Below are 16,168 nucleotides of genomic sequence, written 5' to 3' on the forward strand. Positions count from 1 at the left end.
TTTTGCCCAAAAACAGCCCATTTTATATTTTATATAATTATTTTGTGTCCATATGTAAATTGCTCCAAAAATTAAGGTATACTAAAAACATGTGTGGGAAGTAGGGTGCTGAACCGGTTTCTGTAGAATTGACTGGTTCTGTCAGTTCTATGACAGAATTAGTTGGTTCTATCTAGAACCGCTGGGTTTTAGGAGGGAACAACTGGATCCGCGATATACTGTAGGAACCAGATCGTCTACCACAATTCCCAATCCAAATCTGCCAATTTCGATCCGGATTGAAAATCTTTCAAGCATTGATAAAATAACAACACGGCCAAGTGGCAAATTGTAAACATTATATTAACGTCAACATCACAAAAGCATAACGTGCTATACCTAATGGCAGCTAAGACTTTGCAGATAACTAACCCGTAAAGCAAGAAAAGTCTTCTAATTAGGTTACTATACAAAGAGCATGCCCTTGTGAATAGGCCCACTAAATGAGCCCATAGCTTAATTAGGAGGAAGTTATTGGTTTAACCAAGATTTTGGTGCTAATCCATCCTAAGATGAGAGGAAACACATTAGCGATAGGGCTAGCCTCCTTGTTGCTCTTGGCCACCTTAGAGGCTCAGGACTTTGAGGATGGTGAGGATTGGAAAGCGCCCCTACGCCTAGGCAAGAAGAAAGTGGACTACCTTCACTTCTACTTCCACGACATGTTCGACTCGAAGAACCCGACCCCTCTGATCGTGGCCGAGGCCAATATAACCCAGTCCTCACCCACCCTCTTTGGCATGGTCAGGGTTATGGACCAACCACTCACTGAGGGCCCCAACCTTACATCGAAGATGATCGGAAAGGCCCAAGGCATCTTTGCCTCTGTGTCCCAAACTTAGCCAACTATCTTTATGGAGATGAACTTCCTCTTCACAGAGGGCAAGTTCAATGGGAGTGAGCTCACAGTCGCCGGTAGGAACCCGATTTTGAATAAGGTGAGAGAGATGTCCGTGGTGGGTGGGAATGGGGTATTTCGATTGGCTCGCGGTTATGCTCGCCTCCGAACATACTCCTTCAACGCCACCAATTTGAATGCTATCATGGAGTACCATGTCACTGTTATTCACTACTGACTCGGCTTGATCTTTTAAATTTCTGGTGGTGCAGTTGTCCTTGTGTGCTGTAGAGTGAACCAGGTCTATTGTTCTTGGAAACGGAATAAAGTTTACTATGGATTTTTTAGATAATTAGGGGCTATTGTTTTGTTTTCTTCTTCTTCTTTTTTTTTATCATAAAATCAGTTGGAAAGAAGGCCCTGACTCCTTTTTTTTAATAAAAATAAAAGAAGTAACATATTTATCTTCCAGCTCTATAGTAGGGTAGTTGAAGGATAAATAAAAATAAAGTCTTGGTGGCAGGGCTATTGTTGACCTGCATTGGTTGTTGTTTCGTAGTAATAATTTTAAATAAAGAATTTCACTCTCGATGTAAGACTTTTTATCTCTATCGTTGGGATGTCACTTTTCTTTTTTAGGGAAGATTTTATTACTGGACCTTAGAATTCCGGTTGGGACAAGGGCTGCTTTTCTGTTTCAATCCTTTGATCTCTCTTCCAATTAATGCTTCCAACTACCCAATTTTTAACGATAATAGACTTGTGGAAATGTGATATTTTATTATTTTTTAATATTTAAACTTTTATATTCTTTAAATAAAAAAATTTATATAAGGGTGAGGCTCTAAACAATCAAATATCAAAAATTCATTAGAAAAAGTTGTTACGATACTAAAAAGAACCCTCAATTCGATTGTCTCGACCTTGATATGTATGGACATGAGAAAAAATAGATTTTAAGTATTGGAAATAGTACATTTAGACCATCAACTTTTCAAGATTTTCAAGTGTTCATAGATTTGCTCAATATACTCTATATTTTAACTTTAAATTCTATAGTTAGAGATGAAAATAAATTTTAGGCCATCAAAAAGAATTCTGATACCAAAACAACATATTTCAAGTCTATTTGAAAGTACGTCCTATTGAGGATTGATGTCTTGCCGTTAGACTTATATGTAGATGTGAGCTAGTAGATCTACACCAGCCTTTTTCTTTATATATATATATATATATATATATATATATATATATGGAAAACACTACATAATGCCTATAGGCAAAAATGAACAGTGATTTTGCATATGCTCATCACCGTCCAAAGTTCATCGCTTGGTGATAGTTACCTGGTAGTGTTTCTCTTTTTCATTTTTTTTTTCTACTAATCAGAATTATTTGAAATTTGCAGCGTGTATTCATAAAAAATAGAAGAATCTAATAAAAATATAAGAAAAATAATTCGTAAAATATAAATTGGCCAAAATACCTCTGAAAATTTATGGGGGTATTTTGGTCAACTTATATTTTACGAAATATTTTTTTTTATATTTTTATTAGGTGCATCTCACTAAGATGTACACACACTCTAAATTTCAAATCATTCTGATTTATAATAAAAATTGAAACACTAACATACAATCGTAACCTTACGATGAACTTTGGAAGATGATGAGCATAGGCGAAATCACTGTTCATTTTCACCTATAGGCATTGGGAAGATTTTTCATATATATATATATATATATATATATATATATACTTACTATAATAAGATAAATTTTATTGCTCTTTTATATATTATTAAAATAAAAAAGGTTAAATTTCCATATCTTTTATATTTTAGATTGTCGGTACTTTCTCTCTCTCTCTCGTGATTATTGGGTACAATAGGGGTTGAGTTGGGGTTAGGTACCCATTTTAGGAGGTTTGAACCAAAAAATAGGGGAAAAAATTTTAGGTATGACTTGCCTGTAGAACTTTTAGGAAAGGGATGGATAAACAAAAACAACAAAAAAAATGCAAGATCTAATTGTTACCAAATTTAGGAGGTTTTAAAAGGAATAGGACGAAACAATGTTGAGATAAGGAGGATATGGAAATCTCTCTCTTGTGCCTCTCTTAATGGAAATCTCTCATTAAGATATGAAAAGAATTTCTTCTCTCTCTCTCAAATTAAGATATGGAAACAATGTGGAGATAATCAATGATATGGAAATCTCTCTCGCTCATTAAAAATGGAAACTCAATCTTAGATATGGTATGCCTATCTTTCTCTATCTTGAATTTTATTTTCTCTTATTTACATTATTATATGAGGAAAACTTGAATTTTATTTTCTCTTATTTACATTATTATATGAGGAAAACGTTTATGTAAGGTTGCAACCTTAAAATGTAGAATTACATATGCACCTCAAAAATATATTAGAAAGGTTGTTTTAAAGTTGAAAAACCCCCTACTTGATCATCTCGACATCGAGATGTATGGATATAAAAAAAAAAAGTTTTTGAGTATCAGAAATAGTGCATCTTACAACACTTTACCTAGGCTGCCATTTTCAAGATTTTTATAAGCTTATAGAACTCCTTGATTTTAAGTATTTTTGGAGTTTCAAATTTTCTAATTAGATATGAAAATAGATTTTAAGATAATCCTAAGAATTTTTTAAAACAAAATTACTAGTTATGATCAAATTTGGAGATGCGCCATAATTGGATTGTTTAAGGTTGCAACCTTATAGAAAGCGCACCCATCATCAAAGTGTAGAAATAGAGTTGCACTTCAAAATCTATCAGAAAAAGTTGTTTTAATATCAAAAAACCCTCCAATTAATCATCTCGACATAGAGATGTATGAATATGAAAAAAAAAAAGATTTTGAGTCTCAAAAAAGGCGCATCTTGCAACACGTTATCTAGACCGTCTAATTTCAAGATTTAAAAACTTTCATATATCTATTTGATTTTATCCATTTTTGGAGTATAAAATTTTATAATTATAAATGAAGATAGATTTTCAAATAATCCTAAAAAAAATTTACCCCAAAATTATATGTTATACTAAAATTTGGAGGTGCACCTTAATTGGATTATTTAAGGTGCAACCTTATAGAAACCACACCCTAATTTATTTCTACTATATATTAATCATATAGGTTAAATTTTCATATTTATCAAATTTTAAATTATCGGTACTTTCTCTCTCTCTTGTTATTAGTTACGCACAATAGGGATTGAATTGGGGATATGTACCCATTTTAGGAGGTTTGAAACAAAAAATAAAGGGAAAAAATAGGGATGACTTGCATGCACAACTTTTAGAAAAATGTGTGATAAAAAATAAATAAAAAAATACACCGATCTAACTTTAAGAGGTTTTAAAAACAATGAAGAAGAAACAATGTTAGATAAGGAGGATCTAGAAATCTTTCTCTCTTGTGCCTCCCTAATTAAGATATTAAAACAATATTAAGTTAAGGATGGATATGAAAATCTCTTATTAAGATATGAAAAGATGGTTGATCTCTCTCTCCCTCTCTCTCAAATTTAGGTATCCTATAATATGGGTGTGTAGATTTCTCTCTCTTGCTTATTCACTCTCTCTCTTGTGAGTACACTCTCTCTCTCTCATGCACATGCATGTGAGATATAAAACAATTGACTTGCTGATTTGTAAAAATTAGGGGTTGATTTGCAAATTATATAAATTAGGTAGCTGAGAAAGTCGTCACTCGAGACCACCTATCACATGATCTTGTGCCCAAATTATTAACTTACGGGGGCATTTCTTTTACATGAAAATCCCACTATTATCTGCGTTTAGCATATAAATATTTTACAATAGAAAATTTGGAGTCCTTAAAACCCTACATCTACTTGTGCCATCAAATGGTCGAAGCACAATCATATATGGGGGCAGTTCGATTTGGAGTTGTTCTTTTTTTTTGTTTTTTTTGCGCCAAATTATTTTTTCACAGGTCAACATGATCTCAAAACATAAAGGGTGTTGTTTGTATAAGGCCAAGGCACTAAACAATCAAAGTAAGGTGTATTTTCAAATGGTCGAACGGTGTTGTTAAAACTTTGTGATGGCTTAAATTTTTAAAAAAATATATATAATGAGACCATTTACCTTTGATACAAGGTGACCCCAATTAATCTTGACCATTGGATGTGAAATTGGGTGGCTGCATTTATTTCATTGTTCAAGCTCAAATTTCAAAAGAAATCTTCTCGAACTTTATGACACACCCAAGCTATCAAATTTCACATCGGATGGTTATAAATAATTGTGGTTTGCCTGTGCCAAAGGTAAATGGTCTCTTCGTATACAATCCCTTATTTTAATTAGAAAATTTAAAACTTCAAAAATAGTTTATATCGAGTAAATCTATGAAAACTTGAAAATTGACAGTCCAGAAAATACATTACAAAATGCATTGTTTCCAAGACTTAGAAATATATTTTTTCTCATGTCTATATATCTCGAGGTCGAGATAATTAATTTTTGGGCATCAAAACAATCTAATGAATTTTGAGATGCACCTTCATTTGATTGTTTAGGGTCTCACCCTTATATAAACTTTTTCCAAACATAAATGGAGTTCTTAGATATTCTAATTGGATTCCACCTTACCAAGATAAGTACAGATTGAATTTTGATGGGAGTTCAAGACGTGACTCTGAATCTTTGGTGATATTCTTTCAGCTAAGGTAAAGCGGATTACTAAGGGGCCACTTTGAGCAATGTCCTTTTTATCTTATTTTGTGCATTTGCACTCATGTTACTGCCAATGAAGTTGATATTTGGGAGATAAATATTGGTGTATCTAAACCTGAACAAGCTCAGCCATAGTCACTATTGAAGGGAGTTCTCTCTCTCTCTCTCTCCCTCTTTTCCAACCCTGCTTTTCTCTTCTTTTCTCTTACTTCTTCTCTATTCTTTTCTTTCCTTGTGCACCCCTGATAGTACTTGATGAATTCACTTTATCATTCAAAAAAAAAAAAGAAAAAAAAAGAAAGATGATCTATAAATAGTTGGATCCAAAACACCCCCCAAACATGCTCGACCTATATGGGTGGTCGAGCATTAAGTGACGATGGTATTGAAAAACCACCATATATTTTCTAATAAAAAGGTTAGAGTGAAGTGTCTATCGATATCAAAAGAATACTAAAATATAAAATGAGTCAATTTGAGTTAAAATTACACGGAAGGTCGATCAACCTGGAGTTTTTTTTTTTTTCAAAATTTCCCTTCAGTCTGAGGATACCATCCTCGAACAACATTTTAACCTTTTTTTTTATGTTTTTTCGATAGTAGGGCTTTGCCCTAATGATTGGGGCACTGCGTAGTCAATCCGATGCAGCATCATCGGACCACCTTATGCGGTGATCTTCAAAGAGGTTCGAGATTGGCATCCTCAAACAGGAAAGAATGACTTTGTTAAGCATTCGGAGGCGGTATGAGGTGCCCTTTCTTGGATTGCCTTCTCTGATACTCTTTAGGGCAGTCCGTGGTTGGCATCCTCAAACGGCGTTAGCTCATTTGTTTGTTAAGAAATAAGGTGGTCTGAGGATGCCAACTTCGAACTTATACACACTCCAAATTTCAAATCATTCTAATTTATAATAAAAAATAAAAATTAAAACACTAACATACAATCGTGACCGTGCGATGAACTTTGGAAGATGATGTGCATAAACGAAATCACTGTTCATTTTCACCTATAGGCATTGGGAAGATTTTTCATATATATATATATATATAAATATATAATAAGATAAATTTTATTGCTCTTTTATATATTATTATAATAAAAAAAGTTAAATTTTCATATTTCTCATATTTAAGATTGTAGGTACTTTCACTCTCTCTCTCTCGTGATTATTGGGCACAATAGGGGTTGAGTTGGGGTTAGGTACCCATTTAAGAGGTTTGAACCAAAAAATAGGGGAAAAAATTTTAGTTATGACTTGCATGTACAACTTTTAGAAAAGGGATGGATAAACAAAAACAAAAAAAAAGTTACAGGATCTAATAGTTACCAACTTTAGGAGGTTTTAAAAAGAATTGGACGAAACAACGTTGAGATAAGGAGGATATGGAAATCGCTCTCTTGTGCCTCTCTTAATGGAAATCTCTCATTAAGATAGGATATGGAAATCTCTCTCTTGTGCCTCTCTTAATGGAAATCTCTCATTAAGATATGAAATGAATGTCATCTCTCTCTCTCAAATTAAGATATGGAAACAATGTGGAGATAATAATTGATATGGAAATCTCTCTCGCTCATTAAAAATGGAAACTCAATTTTTGATATGGTATGCCTATCTTTCTCTATCTTGAATTTTATTTTCTCTTATTTAATTATTATATAAAGAAAAAGTTTAGGTAAGGTTGCAACCTTAAAATGTAGAATTACATATGCACCTCAAAAATCTATTAGAAAGGTTGTTTTAATGTTGAAAACCCCCTACTTGATCATCTCGACCTCGAGATGTATGGATATAACAAAAAATGTTTTTGAGTTTCAGAAATAGTGCATCATTACAACACATTATCTAGGCCGCCATTTTGAAGATTTTCATAAGTTTATAGATCTCCTTGATTTTAACTATTTTTGGAGTTTCAAATTTTCTAATTAGATATGAAAATAGATTTTAAGATAATCCTAAGAATTTTTTACAACAAAATTACAAGCTATGATAAAATTTGGAGATGCGGCTTAATTGGATTGTTTAAGGTTGCTATCGTATAGAAACCACACCCATTATATAATAAGGCACGATAATTTTATGGAAAAAGTTTATATACGTTTGCATCATCAAAATGTAGAAATAGAGTTGCACTTCAAAATATATCGGAAAAGGTTGTTTTAATATCAAAAAACCCTCTAACTAATCATCTCGACATCGAGATGTATGAATATTAAAAAAAAAAAAAAAAGATTTTGAGTCTCGAAAAAGGCACATCTTGCAACACATTATCTACACCTTCTATTTTCAAGATTTTCATATTTTTATAGATCTACTTGATTTTATCCATTTTTGGAGTATAAAATTTTATAATTAGATATGAAAATAGATTTTCAAATAATCCTAAAAAATATTTACACCAAAATTATATGTTATACTAAAATTTGGAGGCGCACTTTAATTGGATTGTTTAAGGTGCAACCATATGGAAACCACACCCTAATTTATTGCTTCTTTATATTAATCAAATACGTTAAATTTTCATATTTATCAAATTTTAAATTATTGGTACTTTCTCTCTCTCTAGTTATTAGTTAAGCACAATAGGGATTGAATTGGGGATATGTACCCATTTTAGGAGGTTTGAAACAAAAAATAAAGGGAAAAAATAGGGATGACTTGCATGCACAACTTTTAGAAATATGTGTGATAAAAAAAAAAAAAAAAAAAACACCGGTCTAACTTTAGGAGGTTTTAAACACAATTAAGAAGAAACAATGTTAGATAAGGAGGATCTAGAAATCTTTCTCTCTTGTGCCTCCCTAATTAAGACATTAAAACAATATTAAGTTAAGGATGGATATGGAAATCTCTTATTAAGATGTGAAAAGATGGTTGATCTCGCTCTCCCTCTCTCTCAAATTTAGGTATCCTATAATATGGGTGTGTAGATTTCTCTCTCTTGCTTATTCACTCTCTCTTGTGAGTACACACTCCCTCTCTCATGCACATGCATGCGAGATATAAAACAATTGACTTGCTGATTTGTAAAAATTAGGGGTTGATTTGCTAATTATGTAAATTAGGTAGCTGAGAAAGTCGTCAGTCGAGACCACCTATCACATGATCTTGTGCCCAAATTATTAACTTACGGTGGGATTTCTTTTACATGAAAATCCCACTATTATCCGCGTTTAGCATATAAATATTTTACAATAGAAAATTTGGAGTCCTTAAAACCCTACATCTACTTGTGCCATCAAATGGTCGAAACACAATCATTTATGGGGGCAGTTCGATTTGGAGTTGTTCATCTTGTTTTTTTTTTCTGCTTTTTTTTTTCTTTGCGCCAAATTATTTTTTCATAGGTCAACATGATCTCAAAACATAAAGGGTGTTGTTTGTATAAGGCCGAGGCACTAAACAATCAAAGTAAGGTGTATTTTCAAATGGTCGAACGGTGTTGTGAAAACTTTGTGATGGCCTAAAATTTTTAAAAAATATATATTATGAGACCATTTACCTTTGATACAAGGTGACCCCAATTAATCTTGATCATTGGATATGAAAATGGGTGGCTGCATTTATTTCATTGTTCAAGCTCAAATTTCAAAAGAAATCTTCTGGAACTTTATGACACACCCAAGCTATCAAATTTCACATCGGATGGTTATACATAATTGTGGTCTCCCTGTGCCAAAGATAACTGGTCTCCTTGTATACAATCCCTTATTTTAATTAGAAACACTTTAAAACTTCAAAAATAGTTTACATCGAGCAAATCTATGAAAACTTGAAAATTGACAGTCCAGAAAATACATTACAAAATGCATTGTTTCCAAGAGTTGAAATATATTTTTTCTCATGTCAATATATCTCGAGGTCGAGATGATTAATTTTTGAGCATCAAAACAATCTAATGAATTTTGAGATGCACCTTAATTTGACTTTTTCCAAACATAAATGGAGTTCTTAGATATTCTAATTGGATTCCACCATACCAAAACAAATACAGATTGAATTTTGATGGGAGTTCAAGAGGTGACTCTGAATCTTTGGTGATATTCTTTCAGCTGAGGTAAAGCGGATTACTAAGGGGCCACTTTGGGCAATGTCCTTTTTATCTTATTTTGTGCATTTTCACTCATTTTACTGCCAATGAAGTTGAACATTGGGAGATAAATATTGGTGTATCTAAACCTGAACAAGCTCAGCCATAGTCACTATTGAAGTGAGTTCTCTCTCTCCCTCTTTTTCAACCCTGCTTTTTTTTTCTTTTCTCTTACTTCTTCTCTCTTCCTTTCTTTCCTTGTGCACCTCTGATAGTACTTGATGAATTCACTTTATCATTCAAAAAAAAAAAAGAAAAAAAAAGAAAGATGATCTATAAATAGTTGGATCCAAAACACCCCCCAAGCATGCTCGACCTATATGGGTGGCTGAGCATTAATTGACGATGGTATTGGAAAACCACCAAATATTTTCTAATAAAAAGGTTAGAGTGAAGTATCTATCAATATCAAAAGAATACTAAAATATAAAATGAGTCAATTTGAGTTAAAATTACACGGAAGGTCGATCAACCTGGAGTTTTTTATTTTTTCAAAATTTCCCTTCAGTCTGAGGATACCATCCTCAAACAACATTTTAACTTTTTTTTTTTATGTTTTTTCGATAGTAGGGCTTTGCCCTAATGTTTGGGGCACTGCGTAGTCGATCCGAGCAGCATCATCGGACCACCTTATGCGGTGATCTTCAAAGAGGTTCGAGATTGGCATCCTCACACAGGAGCCCTTTCTTGGATTGCCTTCTCTGATACTTTTTAGGGCAGTCCGTGGTTGGCATCCTCAAACGGCGTTAGCTCATTTGTTTGCTAAGAAATAAGGTGGTCTGAGGATGCCAACTTCGGACTGCCTTTTGAACAGGGCACTATGCTACTGATACCAGAAAAAAAACTAAAAAAATAAGAATTAAAAAGCGGTAAGAAGATGTCATCTTTGGATTGGGGCCAATTTAGGAAAAAATTGAAAAAAATATGGGTTGACTGACCTTTCACGTAATTTTTTCCCAAAATTTTCCCATTTCATTTTTGTTTTCTGTCCATACGTAAATTACTAAAAACTTAAATGTTAAATTTGGCATGCTCTCCCCCAAATTGTGTAATGCTTTTCATTTTATCTTATGTTGCCAATGTTCTCTTGCCAAGGGTTTTGGGCTGCAATATTGAGGTTTTGGGCTCCAACCCAGGAAGAAGAAAAAGAAAAATGAGAGGGCTGGTGGTCTTGCTCATGCTTCTCTTTTCCTCCATTGTCGCCTGCAAGGCAGGTGCGGACTGGAAGAAGAGCTTAGGCCTAGGGAAAGAGAAGGTGAGTTATCTCCACTTCTACTTCCACGACATAGCGAGCGGTACTAAGAATGCGACGGCTTTGATTGTGGCCATGGCTAACACCACCATAACCTCTTCGACATTCTTCGGTATGTTGAACGTAGTAGATGACCCCCTGACTCAGGGCCGTGCCATAACTTCTAAGGTAATAGGGAGAATGCAGGGAATTTATGCCTCGACATCTCAGACTGAATTCAGCCTTTTCATGGGACTCAACTTTCTGTTCACGACCGGAGAGTTCAATGGAAGCACGCTTACTATGATTGGGAGGAATCCCACTATGGAGAATGTAAGGGAGATGTTCATTGTGGGAGGGAGTGGAGCCTTTCGTCTTGCTCGTGGCTTTCTCCTCGCTAAGACCTACTCTGCGAACAAGGTCACCAGGAGCTTTGTGGTCGAATGCGATGTCATAGTCATCCATTACTAGCTTGGCTCTGTTCTGAGTTGTCAACCATTTTGTGACTTTTGATTTCCACTTCAACCATTTTGTGATTCTTTATTCCCACAAACAGTAATTTGATTTTCATGTTTGTATGCTTGGTCGAAATGCAATGTCACAGTCATCCATTTCTAGCTTGGCTCTGTTTGAGATTTTAACCATTTTGTGATTTGTGATTCCCACGATAAATGATTTTCATGTTTGTGTGATTGTCCCCACCATGAGCTCAAGCTTTTGGAACGGGAATCGACTCCATTTGTTAAAGAAAACAAGTAATAAGGACCATTGTGTCTCCATTCCTTTAATCTCACAAGAAAAAGATAGAAAAGTATACAATGAGATCATTAAGTTTTAATACAAGGTACTCTATGTTAATCTTGGATGTGAAATTCCGCATTTATTTCATTGATCAAATTCAAAGTTTGAAAGAAATTTTTTTGAACTTTGTGACATATCCAAACTCTCATATTTCATATTTCATATGGGATGCTTATAAATAATTGTGGACTTTGTATTAATGGAAAATGGCCTCATTGTACACTCCCTAATAACAATTCTTGTTACATTTTCGGCAGAGCGAATTGTACTTCTTCTACATTGGCTAAGAGACTAATCAAGAGTATCTTCTCAAATTGAAATTTTAGAATCCACTTTCTAACCATTAGATAGGGCTTTTGGAGACTAATTAAGAGTATCTTCTCAAATTGAAATTTTAGAATCCACTTTCTAATCATTAGATAGGGTTTTTTTTTCCTTGAGTGATTCACCTACGGATTTTAAAATTTAGGTAAAGTGCGAAATGGGAGGAAATTGCAAAGAAGGTCGGTCAATCTATAGTTTTTTATTTTTGCAAAATTGCCCTTTGATCAACCCAAATTTTTATTTTTTATTTTAGTTTTTTCGTTAATAGGGCAATACATTAAAGCTTGGGGCACTGTCCTACTAACGAAAAAAATAAAAAATAAAATAAAAATTGTGTTGATCAAGGCGTAAAAAATAAAATAAAAATTGTGTTGATCAACATGGCACACCTTAAACTTTTTATGCATGTTTCACATTTCCAATATACACTAAAAGCTACCCAATTTCCTACCGAGAAAATCCACAAGCTCTTAAGGGTATTCCCACTCCCAATCCTGGAAATTAACTTTCACTGAGACTCTCTCTCATCCCATTCAAAACTTATAGGAAATAGTAGTATTAGGACTCTCTTTCCCCATTCAAAGCATATGGGAACTAGTGCTCCAAGTTGAACCCCAGTATCACTATGGGGGGGGGGGGGCGAACTTAAGATCTTCGATATTCAAAATTACGAAATGGCTTTGTCACTTTGGATGTTCAAGATCCAAAGTGAAAGCAATTTGGGAATAAGAAAAAAGAAGAAAATGGGTGCGCTTGTAAAATAAAAAATTTTGGGAGATAATACTCTTTTCTAAAGTTTCTTCTAATTGTTGTTCGTTAATTTACATAAACCTTTGGTTTGATTTTTCTTAAACCCTAGTAGAATATTCCTTTTGTTCAGTTTAGTTTAATTTAGGTTCTCAAAAGATTTACAAACCTCGCCTAGATGGTGTTAATAGAGCAATATATTGCATACTCTTTGGCTAAAAACCAAGAAAATCGTTGGTCAACTGCATAAAGTATAGTCAACTCCTGATCAGGCTTCGTAATAGTTTATTCTTGTTTTACATTATTAAACTTAAATATGCATTAGGTAAAAATGGTTTTATTTATTTAGTAATGGGCTGTAGGTAGTCAAGGTGGGAGAGTGACATTTTAAGTTCCATTTTTAAAAGAAGTAAAGGACCCGTTCCCTACTGATCTACTCAGAAAAAAAAAAGATTTTATTTAACACCTCACTTCAAAACTCATAGAAAATTGTACTTCTAGTGTCGGAAAATATTCAAATCGATCATCTCAACCTTGATCATTATAATTATTTTGAAAACATTGGATTCCAAGCTCTAAATATAGTGTTTATATCATATAATATCTAGACCGTCCATTTCACCCTAAATATAAGTATCCACGGATCCACAAGATTTTTACTATTTTTTTGTCTTTAAATTTTATAATCTGTATTAGAAATGGATTTTAGAGTCATCATGAAGATCTCCAATGCCCAAAGTGCTTTCCGGATAAAGATTTAAGACTAAGCTTTACTTTGTTTCCTTAAAAGGTAGGCCTTAAATAAACTGTATCCTTATTTTAAGAAAAATGTTTATATAAGTGGGAGGCTCTAAATAATCTAATTAGCACGTACCTCAAAAACTTCACCATAAGTGGTTGTTTTGATGCCTCAAATTGATCAAATCAACCTCAAGATGCGTGGACATGAGAAAAAAACGGATTTCAAGTTTTGAAACTAATGTATTTTTTAACCGTCAATTTTCAAGATTGTCAAGTTTTCGTAGATCTCCTAAATCTACACTTATTTTGATGTTTTAAATTTTATAATTAGAGATGAAAATATATTTTAAGGCTATCGCAAACATTTTCAGTATAGAAACCACATTTCTTGGTACTATTTGAAGGTGCCTTTTACTTTGATTGTTGTAGCCGCAGCCTTATACAAACCACACCCTTATTTTAAGGGTATGGTTTGTATAGAGCCTAGGCTCTAAACTATCAAATTAGAGCCTACGTTCAAATAGTATCGAGAAAAGTGGTTTCAATATTGGAAATTTTTCTGATAGCGTTAAATTATATTTTCATCGTTATTCATAAAGTTTAAAGCTTCAAAAATAGTGCAGATCGATATATCTATAAAAACATGAAAATCTTTAAAATTGACGGTCCAAAAATGTGTTAGAAAATACACTATTTACAAAACTTAAAATCTATTTTTTTCTCATGTTCGCCCATCTTGATCTCAAAATGATCAATTTGAAGATATTTGGGCATAAAAAAAAACCTTTTCTAGTGAAAAGTTTGAGGTGGGCTCTAATTTGATTGTTTAGAGCCTCGAATGTATATAAACTTTTCCCTTATTTTAATTCATCAAATTAGCCCCAACTTTTTAGCTGCAAAATCATGAAAGGAAACCAAAAATGCATTTCAATCTACTTGATAGAGCATGTTTTCATATCTAATCCATGAAAAAAATTGGGCGGCGGATTTATGCACCCAGTATGGGTGGCAATGGACCTACGACCCAAGGGGTAGACCTGATCTGGGATTGGGTATCCAAAAAACTGACGGATCATGTTTGAGTTCAGGTCAGGGTCTGATTGAGTCTGGCTCCCACACTATATTTTCAGATTTAGCTCTTGGTTTGGGTCTAGGTTCAGTGAATTCAGGTTTGGTCAGGTCCAAGTCCGGGTCCCATTTCATTTTTCCAAGTCCAGGTTTGGCTGAACCCATACCCTACCGACCCGTTACCACCCCTAGCACAACGTTTAAAAGATCAGCTGATTTTTAATAATCGGCCGACTAACTTGGATCAGTCATTAGCCGATCCCAATCTGGCTCAATTCCAATGGTCATGTATGAAGAAATTTTTTTTCATTGTACTAATCAGCCAACTAATCGGACAAATCAGCCGATTAGTGACTTAATCGGCGATTTTTTCTAAATATCGACCGATAAATGCATTGTTATACCATTTTTTATTTATTTCTCCTTTTTTTTCTTTCCCTATTCTTCTATGGACACACGGTTTCAATGTGGCCAGCTTATGATTTCTATGCAGCTAGCCCGCATATTGTAAAAATGCGAGCTTGGCAATAAAGATATTTTTTAAAATATAATTTGATCCTAATTTTTTGAGAATATATAATCTTTACCATGGAAATCATGAATATGAAAAAATAATAACAATTTGAAAACTAGAAATAATAATCATTAAGAAAACATTTGGACCGTTAGTTAAACTTGTTTTTAGATGAACTATCTATTTGCATCCATCTATAAGATTGATGCTTTATACCTCTGGACCGCATAATGTAGAAATACTGTCCAACTAGCATTAAACAATTTTCCTTCTTCTATATTTCTACTTAAAACTTTATTTACTGTTTCAAATTTTTTATTTGCTAACTGCATGGTTTGCTGCCTTGGGTGAGTAGACTCAGACGCAACAAAGTTGGTCAGGCCCGACAAGGTGCCAAGCCCGTAGGTCCCTCCACTTGGGGGATATAAAAATTTTGCGTTGTTCATCTGATTTGAGCTTCAATCTAATGCCTACACCACCAACCCCCCGAGGGGCACATAGACACAGATATGAGAGAGATGGAAATTTATCAAATTTGTCACAAAGGGATGAACAAATTTATATTTTACTGATATTTTTAATTGAATTCTAAAATACCCAAAAAAAAGAATGGTTCGAGTTGAAATATTATAATACTTTTTAATATTATATCATATTATATTACATATTATAATTTTATTTTATTAATTTAATTTATATTATATAGTATACATTGATTACATATTAATATTATATATTTATTATATATTGATCACTGAAAAAAGTATTGCTTCAGGTGTCTAATCATTTTTTCCGAAACCCAATTATGCTTATGATATTTATTTATTTCTTTTTTTGTGTGATAATATAAACAAGAATACATGTAAATTTTAAACATTCTTACAATTTTTTTGGATTTTTCGAGTTTTTTGGAATTTTTTTACCAAAATTTCATTTGTTTTTACCAAAATTGCAGTTCCTTTGGCAATTGGACCTAAGTTTCTCAATAGGTTTGTCCCTTCCACATGATACCTAAAATGAATAAAGTATAGGAAGATAAAGTTCGTCTCAACGTGCAT

General features: G+C 33.3%; 1 non-coding gene and 1 pseudogene across 1 annotated transcript; both read left to right on the top strand.

Moving 5' to 3' along the window:
- Nucleotides 1-551: 551 nt before the first annotated feature.
- Nucleotides 552-1,115, top strand: LOC148780634 (dirigent protein 2 pseudogene; annotated as a pseudogene).
- A 9,684-nt stretch (nucleotides 1,116-10,799) lies between these two features.
- Nucleotides 10,800-11,386, top strand: LOC18426362 (dirigent protein 22). Its single transcript, XR_016040551.1, has one exon. It is a non-coding gene; the product is annotated as a dirigent protein 22 (transcript).
- The last annotated feature ends 4,782 nt before the right edge of the window (nucleotides 11,387-16,168 follow it).

This window comes from Amborella trichopoda, chromosome 9 (genome assembly GCF_054954075.1).
Source record: "Amborella trichopoda isolate Santa Cruz 75 chromosome 9, AtrichopodaSantaCruz75HAP2 v2.0, whole genome shotgun sequence".
NCBI classification, from domain to species: Eukaryota; Viridiplantae; Streptophyta; class Magnoliopsida; order Amborellales; family Amborellaceae; genus Amborella; species Amborella trichopoda.